Raw genomic sequence first — 6,634 nt, 5'->3', positions numbered from 1 at the left:
TCAGTCATCATTCTTGAGTAAAATTATTAGACTTCAACAAAAGTCCCTCAAAATACATTTCTCATCTTCTCTCAGATATATTGAAAACAAGTATTGTACATAAAAATTGTTGTGACAGTTTACTTTTAATGCTCAGACCTGATGTTGCTATTTTATACCTCAGGAGACATAATTTAGTTCTCTGTTATCTGTTTCATTAAAGTATCAAATGCTTCTTCTAAAATTCCTTGTGAGAAATTAAAATACATTTTAAAACACATTTTTAATATACTGTTAGTTAAAAGGAATATTTCGGGTTCAATACTAGTTTAGCTAAATAGACAGCATTTGTGGCATAATGCTGATTACCAAAAAAAAAACAATTCTGCTCGTCCTTCCTTTTGTTTAAAAATAAGCAAAAATCTGGGTTACAGTGAGTGACTTACAATGGATGTGAATGGGGCACATTTTTGGAGTGTTTAAAGGCAGAAATCAGAAGGTTATAATTTTATAAAAGCACTTCCATTAATTCTTCTGTTAAAGCTCATGTATTATTTGAGCTGTAAAGTTGTTTAAATCAGAATTTTTACAGCTGTTTTACATTTTGTTGACATTACATCATCATGAAAATCATGTTAAGTAAACAAGGGGCAAGTCAAAATGAATTTTTTGTGGTAATCAATATTATGCCACAAATGCTGTCGATTGAGCTTAACTGGCATTGAACCCAGAATATTCTTTTACCAGTCCTCGGTTAGAGTGTAGTATTATAAAATGAATGTGGATAGCACATACTGTATCATTTGAACTTGGAAGAATTTTATGTTTAAATTCATATTCATATCTCTGACTTTTTATTGCAGAAATTGATCAAATCGAAATATATTTTGATAAATTATTAAGATCTCTTCTAAAACCCTATCAGAAGACATGTGAGATTAATTCAAATTGGAGTAGCTATATCCATTCTCTCAATTAAATGTCTATGAGAAACAACTGAGATATCAAAGTGATCTCATTTGTACGTTTTCTACAGGGAGATACAAAACTAATTTCAGTGTTCTACAATCAAACACGTAGTTATTAATGTTTTTAATTAATGCTCAATTCTACTGTCAGCAACTGTTTGTATGCCGCATGAGTTATCTAAATCTTTCGGATTCATTGTAAGAATACAAATCTTTTTATCACACCAGACTGAGACAATGAGGTGTGAGCGTGTAAATTTGAGAGGTGTGAAGGCGTGTGTTAGTGCATCTGTGCATGTGTGTTGGGGGAAGGGTACACACTTTAAGTCCTTTGTGAAAAGCTACCCTCTTTGTGGTGCCACTAAAGAAAAAACAGGTTCATTTACTTGGATTGCATTTATCTTATTCTTCCATTTGAAGCAAGCAGACAGTGAGAGGGAGGGGAGAGGGAGGTAGATTGGCACGTGGTAGGAGAGTGAGATGGAGTGGGAGGGAAGAGGAAGAAGAATGATTTTAGGTTATTATGATAGGAAGATAAGGACAGAGAGTGAGGAAGAGATCCCGTGTCATACAGACGACACATCCTTATTGCGGCAGGGGGATGCAAAGCTAGGTCAAGAGAAAAAAATATCTTGCAATATTTGAAAAGCCAAGTCGCTGTTGTTGACGCAGGGCGTTTGAGGCGCGCAGCATCCGTTCAGCATCAGCAGCATCACTGAAGGAGGTAGAGACACTGCGAGCACGTCTTCATTCATAGCTGCTCTTTCAACGGTAAGAAAGCGGTTTCAAATACATTGTCATTCAAACCGCAACGATTCAATTAACACGAGCACTTATTCCGATAATTTCGCTGTTTTTGTGTTCTAATGTGGTTTGGTCTCAAGAGCGTTTGTCTAAAGACTGTTCTAAGTATAGAAAGCGTCCCATGAAGTATTTTGTATAAAAGGATTGCGCAATAAATAGTCTACCGGAATTATTTTTTGGAATATTTCGGTCATCTAGGGGGCGTTCACACCGAACACGTCCGTATATGTGCAATTATTAATAATCAGATTCTATATTATTTAATTGAAAACGAATTAATATTTGGCACAAAAACAATGAAGGTTTCAAAATTTTTAAAAGTTATGGTGGCAACATTAAATGTAACACAACAACAATTGACATCTTAGTACACTGAACCTTGAACATAAATGCATTTATAAAATATTTATAATTATTTTACTTTAAAGAAGATGCATTGACTTCTGCGCTGGGGCACAAGTAAAGCACATGGAGTACCATGTGAATACCATGGTATATAATATGGTCATTCTTCAGGATCATGGTAGGCTATGCTTCAAGGTATTAATGGGATAACATCAACATGGCATTCCATAGTAAACTGTACCACTGTACTTTTTTTGTAAGGGAAACTCCACAAGAACAAGACTTAAAAGACTGTATAACAAAAAAAAATACATTTTATATAGGAATATGATATGTCTGTATTGTAGCCCCGAAACATTGTTCCAGTGTTCAGGAAGTTTAAATATTACATTGAAAGGAAAACAATAAAATGTACTGTATTGCAATTAAATCTTCTTCAGCAACATGTTGTAAAGATTAAAGAGTGTAGGCCTCAGTCTGAATTTAGTGCCGTAACAAACTGCTTCAATTCATAAATTCTGAGCATGCACATAATCATACCAAGCTCACCAAGGTCAGTGTGTCCAATACTAACCGCCTTGTTCTGTGACTCAGCCCAGTGGAATGAGAGACTTCGTGTGTTGGGGTATTTTTCTGTTCTTATCAGTATAATCTGATTGATAAGTTTTGGCTCCAATTGAAGTACTATGCATCTCAGTGTTTTTGCTTTTGATTCGTCTTTGAGACTTTGTGCTCACTCTTTTTTCCCCCCACTTTCTTTCAGTGTTTTCCTTGTGCTAGACCCTGACCGTATGCACTGAATTGGATTTGATCTCTTACATCTCTGCCTGCCTGTTTTTCAATACTATTCGAAGCACTAAAACATATTTTACAGATGTTTAATTTAATAAGCATGACTGTGCCATTTGAACATGACCTGTCTGAATTTTGATTTTGGTCCAATCAGATCTTGGAAAAGGCAGAGAAAATTGGACAAGGCAATAAAGGTAGTACACAAATGGTCATGGACTCACACAGGCATTGGTGATGGTTGTAGTGATATAAAGTTGTTTTGAAGGCAGGGGACAGTCATGGCCAGGGGTTAAACCTGAAATTGACAGACAGAGCAGCAGCAGCAAATTAAAGCTCAGTGAAGCACTGTAGAAAACCACACAGCAGACTGCTAATGCTGGCCTGCCTGTGGCTACAAGCCGCCTGATCAGTGTGCTCAGGTGTTCGACCAGAGCCATAAATGAGAAACAGTGAGAGAGAGAGAGAATAATGTGTTTCAGAAATCTACACCAGCAGCTCTTGGACACTGTGATGCTGATTCAATCAAGCTGTGATTTTGACCGGCGTATGACCTAGAAGGATTTGTAAAATAATTCATGTAAATATAGCTTCAGTATGTCATGGAATGAGGGCGTGTGCTATATCCACACTGCCTCATGAAACATTCAAAATATCTCTTTGGGCTCGGAATGAGATGAGGTTGAGTGATTGAGCAGATTTGGATAGGCTGGGTAATAATGGGAGACCCAAGATTATCCACTCATGATTTATACTTGATTAGTCTTCACGTCTACTCTTTTGATTACCGGTCTATATCATATCTGTTGCAATTGAATGCTATTTAGTGCCAAGAACTGATTTTCTGCCTCAAAATATTATGGTTTCCATGCGATTTGTTTTAGTACCTAAAATACATTGAAAATCAATAAACCTCTATTCTCTCTTATTTCTAACTATGCAGGCAACCTTGTAAATGTGGATTTGTTCATATTGCAGAGCAAATATGATTGTTTAAATTACTCATATCTCAAAACTAGAGACTAAAAAAGTAGTCAAAAAACTTTTAATGTATATTAAATGTGATAAGATCTTAATTAAGCTTAGAAACCCTTTTTCCCCTCTTTGATATTGTTTTTAGATGGCTACTGGTTATACAAATGTAGATTTTTAAGGATATGTTGTTTTGTGGTGAAATATGTGTGACTTCAGAAAACAGTGACAGTCTATGGGAAAATCTGTGACATTCAATATGCAATTTTCCCACCAATACAGTTAGTTAAAAAAAAAAAAAAATATATATATATATATATATATATATATATATATACTTTAAAAAAGTATTGTTTAAACAAACATTGCAATTCCGCTATGCTGGGTCTGGTTCTGCTATGGAGGATTAACCTTCATTCAAATCAAATACAGTATTATTTAATATAACATAATCAATTGACATTATATTGTGTTGCACTATTAAAATACATTTTAAAGGTCAAATCAGGTACAAACAGCTCAAGCTGACAACTTTACAAGTTTATATTGTACAGTTTTAATGCGTTTATTGCATTCTTACCCAAATGTAAAAATAACATGTATTGTGAAAAACACTATAAAGATAAAATGGACTTGATTAGGAATTCTAGAATAACTGAGGTGTTACCTGAGATTGGCTGGTTTCAAATAGGTCTAGTAGAGCGAAGATACAGTTAACCTCAACATGTCCAAATTAGAAGGGGCTGGCCCGGCACTTTATTTGACCAACTGTATGTTTGTGGGCATTACAATGAAACCCAACCCGTAACTGAGACAGTGTGACCCGATCCTACCCGGCCCAAAATGCACCGTCATATTTTAAGCCTGAACCCCAAATCGCTCACTCTCTTTATAATTTCTTCTCTAAGCAAGTATTGTTGAAATAGGCTGGATTTTACGTAAACATGCCGTTTTAACAAGACCCCTCAGCACACTACAGCAGAAGGAAAAAACATTGGCTTTCCATTTATCAAGCTCCAAAACTTTGCTTGGTGCAGAACAATCTGGAATCATGTGAAACAATGTAACAGTCACCTCTTTGCAGCCTGAACTTCTTCAGAATGTTGAATCTTTGTGAAACCTGCGCTAAAAACAAGGTAGATTATTTTTCAGTAATTACAAACACTAACCCAAAGTCATACTTGAAAAACTACTCTTAAATTTTTTTTTAATGAAGATGACCCAGTAGTCCTTTCTTAGATCATGGATGAGAATGAAAATTAGCTGCATCCACAGTGAACTGAGAATCTGTGTTAATGTGAAATGAAAATGATATTAGTATGGGAGCTGGAAGTATGTTCATGTCAAACTGCTGAAAAATGATCCTTGAACTGAATCTGAACTGAAGTGTCACATATATTTGAATAGTGCGTTCATCCACAAGAGTGTGTACTTACTTAACCCTGATCTGCACTTATCCAGGTCATGAGTGCCTTCAGCAGTCCAGAATTCACAGTCCAGCTTTTAACAGGATTGCTAATAAAATGTCTGATCAAATAGAGAGGGATAGTTCACTGGGAAGGGCAGAGATCAGAAGGCCAAATGTCTTTTTCAGAGGGTGGTAAAGGTCAAAAACCACCACATCTGCTGGGTTATGGAGCTTTCGTTGAGATCTGGGTATGAGAATTAATGGATGGGCCTGTATGTCACAGCGGAGGTGGTAAATAGTTCTCTGATCGCTACTGTGAAGTGCTCCAGTACAGATGAGCCTCTGTTTTGTGTCCTGCAATGAGCACTTATGGGACATAGAGGAGCCATTGTTCTCCTCCAAGCAGCCCTGCTGCAGATGCTGTATCTGAGGGTGAGAACAAGCCATGCTTCAATTGAAATCACTGGGCATCGTAATTGCTGTCTCCCTCGGTACGGCCGTCTACAGTATCCTGCTTCATCTGTTTTAATTGGTCTTATTGCACTTCACTGTGAGATTGGCACCAGTTGTCTTATTGTATTATTATTGTTGTATTACTTCTGCACTTTTTTCCCTATACATAATTTTAATAAAAGCATACGGGAAGCACACAAAACTGCTGAAATGAACACTTACTGTATTTGACACAAACTTTTGTAAAAATGTACTTTAATGGATAATAAACAAAATGGTCAGTGACCAAGTGCTCCACCAACATGCCTACACATTTTTCCATTATATATTTTTTTTTCACACAGTCGAGATTAGTCAATATGAACACATTGGAGTGAAGAGATGCCACCCTTTTATACACCTTTGCAGTAGTATGGATGTAATTCTTAAAAAAAAAGGATTAAAAACTATTTTTATTATCTTATGTGGATTCTTGTCACAAAATGAATCATAAAAATACAATAACAGAAGATAAACGGTGAATATTATAACCACAAATAGCGTGTTAGCATTAGCACCAAGAATGCAGAATGTACACATGATAAATTACACAAAATCGGCTGCATATATATATTACTTAAAAAAAATCAGCTTCTTGAGTGGTTAAAACAGCTTCTTTTACTGATCTCATGTGAATTCAATTGATAGAATTTTGTAATTGATAACTAATTTTAATGTCTCATTGGTTTTGTTGTCAGTGTGCGTCTCAAATTAAAATGCTCTTCTAAATGCCCCAGCAGTGTGATGGCAGTGTCCGAATCGTCACAAACAGATTTCTTCAACCTTTTTAGCTCTGAGCAAAGAACAAACAAGAACTTTGCCGTCAGTATATTGGAGCCATAACTCTTGTGTTTTAATGTAAACAACTTTCAAAAGG

General features: G+C 35.8%; 1 protein-coding gene across 1 annotated transcript in view; it reads left to right on the top strand.

Moving 5' to 3' along the window:
* Window positions 1-1,494: 1,494 nt before the first annotated feature.
* LOC127626361 (contactin-2-like) overlaps window positions 1,495-6,634 on the top strand; it is a 54,919-nt gene continuing 49,779 nt past the window's right edge. Inside the window, exon 1 of the mRNA XM_052102098.1 lies at window positions 1,495-1,718. The gene's annotated coding sequence lies outside the window, so the exon portion shown is untranslated. The remainder of the gene's footprint in view (window positions 1,719-6,634) is intronic.

Source organism: Xyrauchen texanus, chromosome 32, assembly GCF_025860055.1.
Source record: "Xyrauchen texanus isolate HMW12.3.18 chromosome 32, RBS_HiC_50CHRs, whole genome shotgun sequence".
Lineage (NCBI taxonomy): Eukaryota > Metazoa > Chordata > Actinopteri > Cypriniformes > Catostomidae > Xyrauchen > Xyrauchen texanus.
The sequence above is the reverse complement of the archived record's forward strand: the minus strand, read 5'-3'. Positions and strand labels throughout refer to the sequence as shown.